This window comes from Rhinatrema bivittatum, chromosome 2 (genome assembly GCF_901001135.1).
Source record: "Rhinatrema bivittatum chromosome 2, aRhiBiv1.1, whole genome shotgun sequence".
Lineage (NCBI taxonomy): Eukaryota > Metazoa > Chordata > Amphibia > Gymnophiona > Rhinatrematidae > Rhinatrema > Rhinatrema bivittatum.
Window position 1 is genome coordinate 10,156,097 of NC_042616.1, and position 15,443 is coordinate 10,171,539.

Below are 15,443 nucleotides of genomic sequence, written 5' to 3' on the forward strand. Positions count from 1 at the left end.
GATTACTTCTTTGATCCAGCGGGCTATGGTTGCCCGCGAGGCCGCTTCCCCTTGCTTCTTCCCGCTGTGAAGAACAAACAGATGGTCTCGTCTTTCGTACAGGTTCCGATCTTTCCGGGTATTGGACTAGGAGCCTGCCGACGTTCAGGTGGCGAAGAAGGCGTGAGTCTTCAGAGTCCTTATGCTCATCTGGAGATGGCAGCGAGATGGTTTGATTTAGATGGAAGTGAGAAACCACCTTTGGCAGGAAGGAGGGTATAGTGCGCAGATGTATGGAGCCCGGCGTGAATCTGAGGAACGGCTCCCGGCATGATAGTGCTTGAAGTTTGGAGATTCGACGGGCTGAGCAGATTGCCATGAGGAACGCAGTCTTCAAGGTCAGGAGCCGTAGGGCCAGACCGCGAGTTGGTCTGAACGAGGCTCCCGCTAGGAAGTCTAACACTAGATTGAGATTCCATAGGGGTATCAGCCACTTTAGAGGCGGTCGAATGTGCTTGACCCCTTTTAAGAAGGGGGAGATGTCTGGGTGGGCCGCTAGGCTGCTGCCGTCCACCCTGGGTTTGAAGCTGGCCAGGGCGGCCAGTTGTACCTTGATGGAGTTGAGAGACAACCCTTTGTTCACGCCGTCCTGCAAAAATTCCAGGATAATGGGGATTTTGACTGTCCGTGGAAGGATGTCGCGGTCCTCACACCAGGCTTCAAATATTCTCCATACTCGTATGTATGTTAAGGAGGTGGAGAACTTGCGCGTTCGGAGGCGAGACCTCTCAATGGCCAGACCGTAAGCGAGAATCTCGTTGGGTCTTCGTGGAGGATCGGTCCCTGCTGGAGTATATCCCTGTGTGGAGGTAGGCTTAGAGGGTTTCCTGCCAGAAAATCTTCGCATGTCCGCGTACCACGACCTTCTTGGCCACTAGAAGTACCAGCCTTCTGTGATGTTCTATCTTGCGGATGATTCCACCCAGTAGTGGCCATGGAGGGAAGGCGTAAAGTAGATCCTCCTGGGACAGCGATTCCCGTCTTCGGCTGAAGAACTTGGGAACCAGTTGCCAGAAGATCCATGGCTGGGGTTCCCCTGTGGTTTACTATCCGCTGGAAGGCTGTTGACAGTGTCCATTCCCCTGGATCCAGACTCTCTGCTGAGGCAGTGACATTGTCTTTCTCCGTGATGTGGGTGGCTGATATCCCTTGTAGGTTTGATTCTGCCCACGTCATTAGGGGTTCTATTTCCAGGGACACCTCTGGCTCCTGGTTCCACCCTGGCGGTTGATGTAGGCCACTGTTGTGGCGTTGTTTGACATGACTGACTGATTTGCCCCGGAGTCTGTGGCTGAACCGTAGTCTGACTGCTCGGGCTTCCAGTCGGTTTATGTTCCATGCCGACTCTTCTTCGTCCCATTGCCCTTGAGCCGTTAGCTCCTGGCAGTGGGCTCCCAATCCACGCAGGCTTGCGTCCGTGGTGAGCAAGGTCCATTCCGGTGGAGATAGGCTTGTTTCCTCGCTCAGGTGGTCTTCTTGTAGCCACCATTGTAGTTGGTTCCGAACCTTCGCCGGTAGCCACATGGGGGCGGAGTAGTTTTGAGACATCGGGTTCCATCAAGACAGTAGGGAATGTTGTAGGGGCTGCATGTGGGCCCTTGCCCACGGACAACTTCTATGGTTGATGCCATGAGTCCGAGGACTTGGAGATAGTCCCATGCCGTGGGAAGAGTGGAATTCAACAATGCTCGTAGTTGTTCCATCAATCTCCTTCTCCTTGTAGGGGGAAGGGTGACTTTGTTCCCATTGGTGTTGAAGCGGACTCCCAGGTATTCCAAGCATTGGGAGATCTGCAGGTGGCTCTTGGGTGTGTTGAAGATCCACCCGATGTTCTGCAGTAGTTTCTTGACTCTAGTGGTTGCCTGCTGGCTTTTCTCTGGCGATTTCGCTCTGATCAGCCAATTGTCCAGGTATGGATGCACGAGGATTCCCTCTTTCCTCCGTGCTGCCACTACTACCACCATGCTCTTGGTAAACGTTCAGGGAGCCGTAGCCAGCCTGAACGGTAGGGCCTGGAACTGGTAGTGATGGCCCAATATCGCTAAGCGTAGGAAACGCTGGTGGATGCGATGGATCGGTATGTGGAGATAGGCTTCTGACAGATCCAGGAAGGTCAGGAATTCTCCCGGTTGTACCATCCTTATGATCGCACGCAGGGTTTCCATGCGGAAGCAGGGTACCTTCAGGTAGCGATTGATGGTCTTGAGGTCCAGTAATGGCTGGAATGTTCACTCTTTCTTGGGCATGATGAAGTAGATGGAATAGTGCCCCAAATTTTGTTGGTGCGGAGGCACCGGTGTTATTGCCTTTAGGGCGAGTAGTTTTGATAGTGTGGTTTCCACTGCCTTCCTCTTGGAGGGGTCTTGGCACAGAGAAATCACAAACTTCTCCGGAGGGATGCTGTGGAAGTCCAGGTAGTTTCCCTCTCGAAGGATGGATAGGACCCAATTGTCCGACCTTATCTCGACCCATCTTTGGTAGAAAAGGGCAAGCCTGCCCCCTATAATCTCTTCCTGTAGATGGGTCTGCTGATTCTCATTGCGTGTTGCAGCTGGGGCCTGGTCCTGAGCCGGCTCTTCTTTTGTTGTGTCTGTTCCGAAAGGACTGACACTTTGCCGGTGGGGCAGGGGGCTTGGTAAGTGTTTTGTATGGTCTATAATGCTGGGATCCTCTGCCCTCGGGTGCCCAGGGAGAGGGGCGTTGGTTCATCTTGCTCCTGTCTTCCGGTAGATGGGGTACTGGAGACTAGGCCCATTTCTCGGCTAGTCTGTCCAGGTCGCATCCGAAGAGGAGCGATCCTCTGAAGGGCATTCTCGTGAGCCTCTTCTTAGAGGCAGAGTCGGCTGACCAGCATCGGAGCCAGAGCTGTCTTCCAGCTGCCACTATGGACGAGAGGCTCCAGGCTGAGGTGCGCACCAGGTCTAAGGTCGCATCCGTGAGGAATGATATTGCCGGGTCTAATGCCTCAATTGGCGTAGTTGCGTCCCTGGCCATCGCCAGGCAGGCGCGTGATACCACAGCGCAGCAAGCAGCGATCTGTAGGGTCATAGCTGATACATCGTAAGACTGCTTGAGGATGGATTCCTGCCGTCTGTCATTGGCATCCTTGAGGGAAGCTCCACCCTCGACTGGTATGGTGGTGCGCTTTGTGGTGGCGCAGACCAAGGCGTAGACCTTGGGAAACCTCAGGAGTTCCTCCGTCGCGGGGTCCAAGGGGCAGAGAGCTTCTAGGACTCGCCCCCCTTGAAGGTGGCCTCTGGGGTGTCCCATTCCAGGTCGATCAGTTGTTGGATGGCCTGTAGCGTAGGGAAATGGTGTGAGGTTTGGCGGAACCCGGCCAGGAAGGGGCTCGCCTCGGACTCTGCTGTGTTGCATGTGTCTGAGATGGCCAATGCCTTGAGACTCGTGGCTACGACATCTGATAATTCGTCTTTTGGGAAGAAGCACATCAAGGTGCGATGCAGTTCCGTTCCTGGAGGGAGTTCCCCTTCTTCCAGGGGTTCTGGTTCCTCCTCCAAATCATCTGTGTCCCTTAAGGGGAGGTATTTGTCCAGGGGCGGCTTATCTGTTGGAGGCCGGAAGGGCCCTGGGAGGTTCTGGGCCACTGGCGGGGCTTGTGGTTCTGCCGCTGGTGATCCTGTCTGTGCGTGGATGTAGGTTTGTAGTTCCGCGAAGATTCCCGTCCAGGTGAAGTTGCCTGGGACTGCACTGGGTGCAAGGGCGCTCCCCGAGGGCCCCACTGTGGAGGGGCCGAGTCGGGAACAGAGAGGTCCTGGTAGTCTCACTGGTAGATCTGGAGTCCTCTACAGGCCGAGGGGGACCTTGTCTCGGCTCCCCCCGAGTTTCTTCGCACAACAGGCACAGGGTGGAGGTCACCTCGGGCTGTGCCGCTCTCAGGTGGCACGCCGGGCAGGGGACTGGCCCTTTAGCTGTCTTGGACGGCAGTGCCATGATTTGCGCGTGTATCCTGTACAGATGCGTGTGCTGGGAGGCCTGGTTATGCGTCTAGGAACGGAAGGTGCGTGCGTGGCTATGCGCACGGTGCTGTGCACACAAGTATTTTATGCGCCTGGCTTGCGGCTGTGCACACGGCTCAGTTATGCGGACAAAGCGGCGACTAAGGGTGGGGGGGGGGGGGGAATGGCCCCGGCGACCATGCGGGCAGGACGGCGGCCCCCGGAGGGTCTCCACGTCGGAGGACCCTCGAGCCGGATTGGGGTCTAGCCCGGACGGGGCTGCTCAACCCGATTAGACAGACGCCGGAGGGATGATATGTGTGGTTATCTGAGCCTCGGAGCCCAGAGACTTAGAGAAAAGTTTTCTACCTTATCTTGTCTCAGTGCTTCCTGGTCTCTTGCCGGGCAGTCTCCGGCTGCAGGGGGAGAGGGGGAATACCTTCACCGCCGCGCTCGGTCTTTCACCCGCTGCTTCTCAGCCCCCTGAAAAGGGAGTGGCTAAGTCCACACCGGGTCAGCGACCAGACCGAGGCTGTCTCTCAGCTGCTCCCTTCACAGGGGGCTAAGTCCACGCCGGGACCGAGGCTAACGTCTGAGGGATCTCTGAAATCACCTCAGGAATTCTCGACTGGGAGAGGGACCCTTAGGTATCTGTTCGTAAGATTCTTTCTTTCTTCTTTGAATTTGGAGTTTGGTTTTCTAATGCTATGCGAGCGTGCATAGAGTCCCGAACTGCTACGCAGATGGAAAAAACTGAGAAACAGAGCCTCGTGCACGGGTGTACGTAGTGGTGATGTCAGATTGAAATCTGACTCCGTCTCCAACAGCTATCAGGAGCACACTATACCCATTGGTCCTGAGTCCATCTGCTACACTCTAGGAAAGTGTCACTGGATCAGAACTTTCTTTTCTCCACGTCCAGGAATAAATTTAGCTTGTGGGGGATGGGAGCAGTTCCAGGTTGTGTCATAGCTTAGATGGCATCCCCTGCCCCCCTCCTACCTGCTGAGCAGAAAGCCCTGCAGCCATTCTCCTGTCCCTTCTCCAGAGCAGGATTTCCAGCCCTGGCTCCCTCCCTGCACGGTTCCTGGGGTAGGGGATGGGAGCAGTCCCAGGCTGCATCTCCTGCCCCCCTCCTACCTGCTGAGCAGAAAGCCCTGCAGCCATTCTCCTGCCCCTTCTCCAGAGCAGGATTTCCAGCCCTGGCTCCCTCCCTGCACGCTCCCTGGGGTGGGGGATGGGATCAGTCCCAGGCTGCATCCCCTGCCCCCTCCTGCCAGTCTCCTACCTGCTGAGCAGAAAGCCCTGCAGCCATTCTCCTGTCCCTTCTCCAGAGCAGGATTTCCAGCCCTGGCTCCCTCCCTGCACGGTTCCTGGGGTAGGGGATGGGAGCAGTCCCAGGCTGCATCTCCTGCCCCCCTCCTACCTGCTGAGCAGAAAGCCCTGCAGCCATTCTCCTGCCCCTTCTCCAGAGCAGGATTTCCAGCCCCGGCTCCCTCCCTGCACGGTCCCTGGGGTGGGGGATGGGATCAGTCCCAGGCTGCATCCCCTGCCCCCCTCCTGCCCCTCTCCTACCTGCTGAGCAGAAAGCCCTGCAGCCATTCTCCTGCCCCTTCTCCAGAGCAGGATTTCCAGCCCTGGCTGTCAAACCACAGTTCCTCTGCGTAGAAGGCTTGGTATTTGTTAAGTAGAAGGGGGGGTGGGGTGGAGAAAGAGACTGGGGCGCGGTAAGGCGGAGGGGAAGCAGCAGTGACCGAGGGGGGGGAGGCTGTGGAAACAAACCGCAGGGAGGAAGTACGAGAAGAGCAGCAGCGCAGGGAGGAAGTGTAAGGAGAGGCAGGAAGTGACGTCAGCAGGGCGGAAGCCGCGGGTGTTCGGGCGGACGCTGGGTAATGTAGTCCGGAACTGCCGCTCGCCGGAGCTTGGAGCCCCCGGAAACCTGGGTTCAGCTCCCACCGCTGCCTCCTTTTTTTTGTGGGGGGGGGGGGGCGCTCTCCTGGGATCCCGGAGGTCCCGGGATGAACGGCCGAGGCCGCGCCGGATTTTACCCGGTCCGGGCGCGCTGCCCTCCCTGCGGCCTCGCCTCTCTCCCGGATTTTTTGGGTGCCCTGGCAATCTTTCCCCCCCCCCCCCCCCCTGCTGGCAAGGCAAACGCGGGCGCCTGGGCCCGCCGGCAGTGAGGGGAGCTGGGGTGAAGGTGGGGGCCTTGCGTGCGTCCGCCGCCGACGCCTGACTTTCAGCTCCATACAGTAACGCGCGTCTGTAACGCGCTGGGAGCGCACAATTCGGGCGCGCAAGGCGATCCAGCGATACAGGCTCCAGTTTCGCGCGTCCTTAGCGCTTCTTAAAACAGACAAATAACCCTTTCCGCACGCAGCATGTATAGGATGTGTAAATGAAGGAATTAGCTGTATAATGAAGGAATTAGCTATTCCCCTCCGATACTGTGACGTGCGCTCAGATTATCTCCTTTGTAACCCGCTGTTTTGCCGCGGCCTTAATGTGTTAGTTTACCGCCTACCCTCTACGTGGTGTTAGTGTGGTGTTCGAAAATTAAAACGGGAATAAAGTGTAAAAAATGGGGGTAAAACCGTAAAGTGTAAAAAACATTGCTTACCTGCCCTGGCCCCGTCCGGTCTCCGGTGCAGCCCCAGTCCTGTCCCCTCCTCCCGAAGCAAAAAAAACCCCAAAACCGAAAAAGTAGCAAGGCTCGGGCCTGCTACGGTAGTCCCTTCTCCTCTCCTCCCGATTTCGGCGCTCAAGGCGGCCGGGTGGGCGTGCATAGCGGCCACCGGCTCCCTCTGCCTGGATGAGTGCACGGCCCCCGCCGGCAGTGAATGAATGCCCGTGCGATTTCGGCGCTCAAGGCGGCCGTACATTCATCCAGGCAGAGGGAGCCGGCGGCGAAAGCAGCCTCCGGAGGCCCCGCGGGCATTCATTCACTGCCCGCGGGGGCCATGCATTCATCCAGGCAGAGGGAGCCGGAGGCCGCTTTCGCCGCCGGCTCCCTCTGCCTGGATGAATGCACGCCCACCTGGCCACCTTGAGCGCCGAAATCGGGAGGAGAAGGGACTACCGTAGCAGGCCCGAGCCTTGCTACTTTTTCGGGTTTTTTTTGCTTCGGGGGGAGGGGACCGGACGGGGCTGGACCGGAGACCGGACGGGGCCAGGGCAGGTAAGCGGGGGCTGGGGGAAAGTTTGCTGAGCATCGGGGAACATAACTGTCCACTTCCTGGTACCTGTCATTTCAAATGTCATTTGAAATGACATTTGAAATAACAGATACCAGCGCGGCCGTGAAGCGTTAGACCCGCGAACCCAGGATACTGTATAGGCGCTCTATACAGTAAAATGGGTTGCACGGGCCTAACGCTTGCCTAAGGCTTCGCAGCCGCGGCATGCATTTGCATGCAATTAGAAGAGAGTATCGAGCGGTAGGTGAAGAGAACTGTGCGTGCGGGGAGCGAGGGTGCGCCTGACACTGCCGCACTGTTTCTACCGCGGCCTTAGAGTATCGACCCGTTTGTAATTGAAGGAAGAAAAGCAAAAGGTCTGGCTGCGGACCCAGGGCGGGGAGGGAAGGTTGGGCTTGCACCGGGGATCTGCATCCCCAGTGCCGCCGGCTCCTGTCACCCGGCTTAACTCTCCCTCAGCACTTTCCTACACATCAGGCCATTTAAATACCCCTGTTGTGCCCGGGGGTGGGGGCTGGGAAGGTAGCCTGCGGTATTTTCAGATACACGGGTCGATACTCTAAGGCCGCGTCATCCATTTCCTTTGGGGCTGACACTGGCCTGGATTTTCTAAGTTTCCAGAATTTAGAAAATCTGGGAGAAGTGGGGGGTGGGCCTGTGAAAGTGGGCAGCGATCGCACCTCCGCGGTGCGATCGCTGCCGGCGTTTGCACCTAATAGAGCCACCGTGAAAGGTGGTGCTATTGGGCACGATACTGGCAGCAATAAGGATTCTTACCTTTCGCTGTCTGCAGAGTCCGCCCCGAGGCTGCCTCGACTCCACCCTGATTTAGATATCGCACGCGAAAAGAGACTTTTCGCGTGTGAAATCTTTGGAGCATGACCCCCATTGCAAGGCACACTCAGCAGAGCACACACTTCTACTCGCCATTGTCCGCAGAATTTCCATGCACAAACAAAGGAGTTCTGCCTACAAGCTCCTGCCCTCTCTTGCACATCCCATGTTCATAAGGACATTAGGCAATACAGGGATTCTTTTATTTGAAGTACAGAAAATTCACAGCTCAAAATAAATAATGCCCAAATCAGGCCGAGTTTCACCCAGTGATACAGCTGCAAATACATTAAACAGTCAATTAATAATAAAAATAAAGACATATTTTATATTGTATAGACGATTTTGGTATACATTATTATAAAATATATTGACAAAAACAGAAGATCTAACATATACTGCAGGTGATGTCAAAAGAATATCTTGTATTATTGTATAATATGAAAAGTATTAATACATGCGTGTATTTCATCAGTTTTATTTGAATAACATAGAAATGACGGCAGAAGAAGACCAAACGGCCCATCCAGTCTGCCCAGCAAGCTTTCACACTTATTTTTTTCATACTTAGCTGTTACTCTTGGCCCTTTTAAGTAACTTTTTGGCTCTATTTCCCTTCCACCCCCGCCATCGATATAGATAGCAGTGCTGGTGCTGCATCTAAGTGAAGTATCTAGCTAATTATTTAGGGGTAGTAACCGCCATAATAAGCAAGCTACTCCCACACTTGTTTACCCAGCCTGTGCAATTCAGTCTTGTTGGTTGTTGCCTGAATATAAATCCTCTTTTCTTCATTCCCCTCTGCCGTTGAAGCAGTGAACTGCGCTGGATATGCATTCAAAGTGAAGTATCAGGCTTAATTGATTCTGGGTAGTAACCGCCATAACAAGCAATGTACACCCATGCTTATTTGTTTACCCAGACTATGTAATTCAGTCCTTGTTGGATGTTGTCTGAATATAAATCACATTTTCTTCATTTTCCCTGCCGTTGAAGCTGGATGTGCATTGAAAGTGAAGTTATCAGGCTTATTTGGTTTGGGGTAGTAACCACCGTAACAAGCATAACAAACAAGTTGTATGTAAAGCCTGTTGCTAATTTATTGTTTACTGTAAACCGAGGTGATGTATATTTTTACGTGCCGCGGTATATAAAAATCACTAAATAAATAAATAAATAAATAAGCAAGCTACTCCCCTGCTTTTATGTGGATGCAAATCCTTTGTCCCACATTTCCTCTTGCTGTTGAAGCATAGAGCAATGTTGGTGTCGCATTAACCGTGTGTATGTTTATTGAATAAGGATATTAATCTCCAGGTAGTAGCCGTCATTTCTGCAAGCCACCTCCATGCCTCTTCTCTTCATTCACATCCTCTAGACTTTTTGGATCCACAGTGTTTATCCCACACCCCTTTGAAATCCTTCACAGTTTTGGTCTTCACCACTTCTTCCGGAAGGGCGTTCCAGGCATTCACCACCCTCTCTGTGAAGAAATACTTCCTGACATTGGTTCTGAGTCTTCCTCCCTGGAGCCTCAGCTCATGACCTCTGGTTCTGCTGATTTTTTTTCTGACGGAAAAGGTTTGTCGTTGTCTTTGGATCATTAAAACCTTTCAAGTATCTGAAAGTCTGAATCATATCACCTCTGCTTCTCCTTTCCTCCAGGGTGTACATATTTAGATTCTTCAATCTCTCCTCATAAGTCATTTGATGAAGACCCTCCTCCTTTTTGGTTGCCCTTCTCTGGACCGCCTCCAACCTGCCTCTGTCCCTTCAGAGATACGGTCTCCAGAACTGAACACAGTACTCTAGGTGAGGCCTCACCAAGGACCTGTACAAGGGGATAATCACTTCCCTTTTCTTACTCGATATTCCTTTCTCTATGCAGCCCAGCATTCTTCTGGCTTTAGCTATCGCTTTGTCACATTGTCTCGCCGACTTCAGATCATCAGAGACTATCACCCAAGGTCTCTCTCCTGCTCAATGCACATCAGCCCTTCACACCCCATCGAATACATTTCTTTCGGATTTCCACACCCCATATGCATGACTCTGCACTTTTTGGCATTGAATCTCAGCTGCCATATCTTCGACCACTCTTCCAGTTTCCTTAAATCCCGCCTCATTCTCTCCACTCCTTCCGGTGTGTCCACTCTGTTGCAGATCTTAGTGTCATCCGCAAAAAGACAGACCTTACCTTCTATCCCGTCCGCAATGTCGCTCACAAAGATATTGAACAGGACCGGTCCCAACACCGATCCTTAGGAAAGGAGGGCTAAGGACCCAAAAAACAAAAAAATTACCTTGCTGTCATAATACGTCTTAGATTACATGGAGAGATTGCCTTTCAACAATTCATCATTTCTCCAGATGGCAGACAAAGATCCTCAAGTAATTGCTATTAGTGTCAATGCTTATGTTCTAGAGACTAGAGCTACTTGCCACCTCAATTACAAACACAACAGAATTGTGGACTATGATGTGTATATGTTGGTTCATGGTTAAATCTCACTATCAAAGGTGTCAAGGGACCAGAGTTACTCACTCCTATCTGTAGCATTACAAATCCTTATTTAATACTGCTTATTTAATCAAAGTCAATTATTAAAAAATCAAATAGAAAGGAAGAAAAAGTAAAATTAAAAATCTAAATAAAATGGAGCTAAATATCAAAAGAATAAAATACATTTCATAAACAGCAATGGTGCAAAAATCGTGCATGCCTTAATTAAAATTCTGTCACTCATCCAGTGAAACAAAAAACAAAAGAACATGCTGATTTTTTAATAATTGACTTTGATTAAATAAGCACCGTTCAGCTCTTTAAATGCTATCATTCACCGTCGGCGTGTTCATTTATTTTTTTTGTTTCACCGGATGAGCGACATAACAAATTTAATTAAGGCACGCCTGATTTTTGCACCATTACTCCTTATAAAATGTATTTTACACTTTTTTTTTCAAAGTGAATACTGTATGATGCGTTTCTTTTAATATTTCACTCCATTCTTATTAGCCTTTTAATTGGTTCCCTGTTATGTAGAGTCCATCAAGCTAGGGCGAGAGAACACTGTAGAAATCTCATCTTTGTGAGACTTTCCTCGCTCCAAATGACGTCAGATCTTCACCGTGGTGCACTGTGCTGTTCGTACGCCTCACTCTCAGGTCAATACAGTAAAGTCCGGCCGCGGTTACCCTGCTGCTAACCCGCTTTCTACCCACTTTTCGGCCGCGTTAGTCCAACCCGCGATACACTATCCCCTTTAACCTACTCTTACGGCGTCCTTAAATCACCGGGTAACCCCTTCCGCCCGCGGCATGTATATTACATGTAAACGATCGAATTAGCTATTCCCTCCCATACAGTAACGCGCGCCCCGACTATCGCTTTTTTACCCTGCGTTTTGCCGTGCGTTTAACCTGCGTTTAACCTGCTAACTTACCGCCTACCCTTACCCCTGCGTTAGAGGCAGGGGTAAGGGTAGGCGGCAAACTTTCCCCCAGCCCCCGCTCACCTGCCCTGGCCGCGTTCATGGGTGCTGGTCTCTGGGGCAGCCCCAGTCCTCTCCCCTCCTCCCGAAGCAACGAAAGCGGAAAAAATCGAAAAAGCGGAAAAAAAAGTTGCAGGGGAGAGAGGACGGGCAATCCTACTTTCTGATAGATCAGGCAATCCTACTTTCTGATAGATCGTTTCCTACGACTTACATCAATTGTTAACCTGCTCTGTTACCCAATGAACGTCGGTCTGACGTGCCGACGTCATTGACCTTAAATCGGGTGCTATAACATTCTATGTAGCACAGAGAGGGCCAGACCGTCCACGATGTCAGCCGGTAATTCCTCTGCAGTCTCCATTTAAGGTCAATGACGTCGGCACGTTAGACCGACGTTCATTGGGTAACAGAGCAGGTTAACAATTGATGTGATTTTTGCGCCCAAAAGTAGCGTTTATAAACCTTTTGACAAGCCGATGCGATTGCGCTCCTATTGAAAATTTTGTCAGATTGATACAGGTATGTTACTATTACTAGGTTTAAATATGTTGCAATATAGTAGTGCATTTCCACGGCCATAGTCTGTTCGGTACTAATATCGTTCCTGGTTTCTATGTACTTTTGTAGATCATTGTTAAAACTGATTCCCCCCCCGAAGCAGCCGGGTGGCGAAACACGGGACCATGTTGGGGGTACTGCATTAAGGATTGTATCTGAATTAAGGAGTTGCCGAAATAAAATTTCATATGTGAAAGTTTAAAACCTTACCAGGAACTTACTCTTTTCTTGCACTTGTGTGGATACTATTAATGTAGAGTGCAAGTAGTGCTCCAGTGTGTTGTTATATATATTGAAAAGCACCAGTCCAAGTACAGGTCCCTGAGGCACTCCACTGTTTACCCTTTTCCACTGAGAAAATTTACCATTTAATCCTACTCTCTGTTTCCTGTCTTTTAACCAGTTTGTAATCCATGAAAGGACATCACCTCCTATCCCATGACTTTTTAGTTTTCTTAGAAGCCTCTCATGAGGGACTTTGTCAAACGCCTTCTGAAAATCCAAATACACTACATCTATCGGTTCACCTTTATTCACATGTTTATTAACTCCTTCAAAAAAATGAAGATTTGTTAGGCAAGACTTCCCTTGGGTAAATCCATGTTGACTGTGTTCCATTAAACCATGTCTTTCTATATTCTCTACGATTTTGATCCTTAGAATAAAGGCACCAGTGAGCCTGGCACTGAAGACAGGCTCACTGGTCTATAGTTACCCGGATTGCGCCTGGAGCCTTTTTTAAATATTGGGGTTACATTGTCCACCCTCCAGTCTTCAGGTACAATGGATGATTTTAATGATAGGTTACAAATTTTAACTCATAGATCAGAAATTTCATTTTTGAGTTCCTTTAGTACCCTAGGATGCATACCATCTGTTCCAGGTGATTTGCTACTCTTCAGTTTGACAATCTGGCCTAACACGTCTTCCAGGTTCACAGTGATTTCGTTCAGTTCGTCTAACTCATCACCCTTGAAAACCATCTCTGGAACTGGTATCTCCCCAACATCCTCATTAGTAAACATGGAAGCAAAGAATTCATTTAGTCTTTTTGCAATGGCCTTATCTTCCCTAAAAACCCCTTTAAATCCTTGGTCATCTAATGATCCAGCCGACTCCCTCACAGGTTTCTTGCTTTGGATATATTTTTAAAAGTTTTTATTATGAGTTTTTGACTCTATGGCCAACTTCATTTCAAATTCTCTCTTCACCTGCCTTATCAATGTTTTACACTTAACTTGACAATGCTTATGTTTTATCCTATTTTCTTCAGATGGATCCTTCTTCCAATTTTTGATGGATTTTTTTTTTGGCTAAAATAGCCTCTTTCACCTTACCTTTTAACCATGACGGTAATCGTTTTGCCTTTCTTTCACCTTTTTTAATGCGTGGAATACATATGGACTGTGCCTCTAGGATTGCATTTTTAAACAATGTCTATGCCTGTTGAACACTTTTAACCTTTACAGTTGCACCTTTCAGTTTTTTTCTATTTTCCTCATTTTATCAAAGTTTCCCTTTTGAAAGTTTAGTGTTAGAGCTGTAAATTTACTTATTGTCCCCCTTCCAGTTATTAGTTTAAATTTGATCATGTTATGATCACTATTGCCAAGTGGCCCCACAACAGTTACCTCTCTCACCAAATCTTGCATTCCACTAAGAATTACATCTAAAATAGCTCCCTCTCTTGTTGATTCCTGAACCAATTGCTCCATGAAGCAGTCATTTATTACGTCCAGGAAATTTATGTCTCTAGCAAGTCCTGATGTTACATTTACCCAGTCAATATTGGGGTAATTGAAATCTAGCCTGACGTTGTATGTTCACATAGAGACACCAACCGGTCTTTTCAATCATTCGCCTTCTTTTAAATTTATTAACTTTCAACAACTTTTTGTTCAAAAATTTTTTCTTTTTTCTTTTTCTTAAAATATCCTCCGTTAGTCATAGACTCTTTAAAGCGGATGTATTTAATTTCAATACGGCCGTAATTTCAATAGGGCCGTATTGAAATTAAATACATCCGCTTTAAAGAGTCTATGACTAACGGAGGATATTTTAAGAAAAAGATATTTTAAGATATTTTAAGAAAAAGATATTTTAAGAAAAAGAAAAAAGAAAAAATTTTTGAACAAAAAGTTGTTGAAAGTTAATAAATTTAAAAGAAGGCGAATGATTGAAAAGACCGGTTGGTGTCTCTATGTGAACATACAACGTCAGGCTTGCTGACGCCTTCTTTAGCCTTTACTTCTAAGCTTCATTTTTTCCACTTTTGGTGTTGACAATATGGATTACAGTGGATAATTCTTGACTCTTGATGTTAGTAGTTGGTAATTGAAATCTCCCATTATTATTGCACTGCCAAATTGGTTAGCTTCCCTGATTTCTCTTAGCATTTCATAATCTATTTTATCCAGGTGGATGATAGTATACTCCTATCACTATACTCTTACCCAACACACATGGGATTTCTATCCATATAGATTCTACTGAGCATTTAGTCTCTTGTATGATCTTTATCCTGTTGGACTCTATACCCTCCCCGACATAAAGTGCCACACCTCCACCAAGTTGATCCTCCCTATCATTGCGATATAATTTGTACCCCGGTATAGCACTGTCCCGTTGGTTATCCTCCTTCCACCAAGTCTCTGTGATCCCAATTATGTCAATCTCATCATTTATTGCTATACACTAACTCTCCCATCTTACCACGGAAGCCTTGCAGATCCTTCAGTGCATCCTGCCTTCTCCCCGGCTGAGACCTGAGTGGTGCAGTTTGAACCTCTTGGTTTAAAGCAGGATGGTCAGGCCCGATAAGGGAGGATGTGCAACAAACACTGCAGTCACTGTCCTCTTCCTGATTTGCTGATAGTATCCTGAGTGAGGGGGTGCATGGGCATGGAGAGGTCTAGTAGAGTGTTAACGTGAGATTGTGGGCTGGAAGGAAGAGAACACTGACTGGGGATTGGGGAGGGGAAGTGAAGGGTTTGTGAGATGGAGGAAGGTAATGTATCAGGGTGAGTGAGGGGTTTGGGAGGGGCAAATAATTTTAGTGACTAAGGGGTGTATGGGGGCTGGAAGAGCCAGGGTGATGGAGGGGGAACAGGTGGGGAGAGGGATTGTGAGGGTGAAAGGGCAGCTAGATGCCATATTGCTTTCTGCTGGAAAGAGAGCAGCGTCCCCTTACGTCTGGAACAAGGCTACCTCAAGGGATATGCCTAACTTTCTTCAGGAGTATCAGAACCTCACTGCATGTCCCAATGCACATCCTTTTTTTTTTTTTCAAACCTTTATTTATGAACTTTTCTTATAACAATGAACAGCATGAAACCAATACCAATTCCGCTACCACATATATATTGACA

At 49.3% G+C, this 15,443-nt stretch overlaps 1 protein-coding gene across 1 annotated transcript in view; it reads left to right on the forward strand.

Moving 5' to 3' along the window:
- LOC115083510 (zinc finger protein 189-like) overlaps nucleotides 1-15,443 on the forward strand; it is a 537,273-nt gene that overhangs the window by 264,483 nt on the left and 257,347 nt on the right. The window lies entirely within an intron of this gene.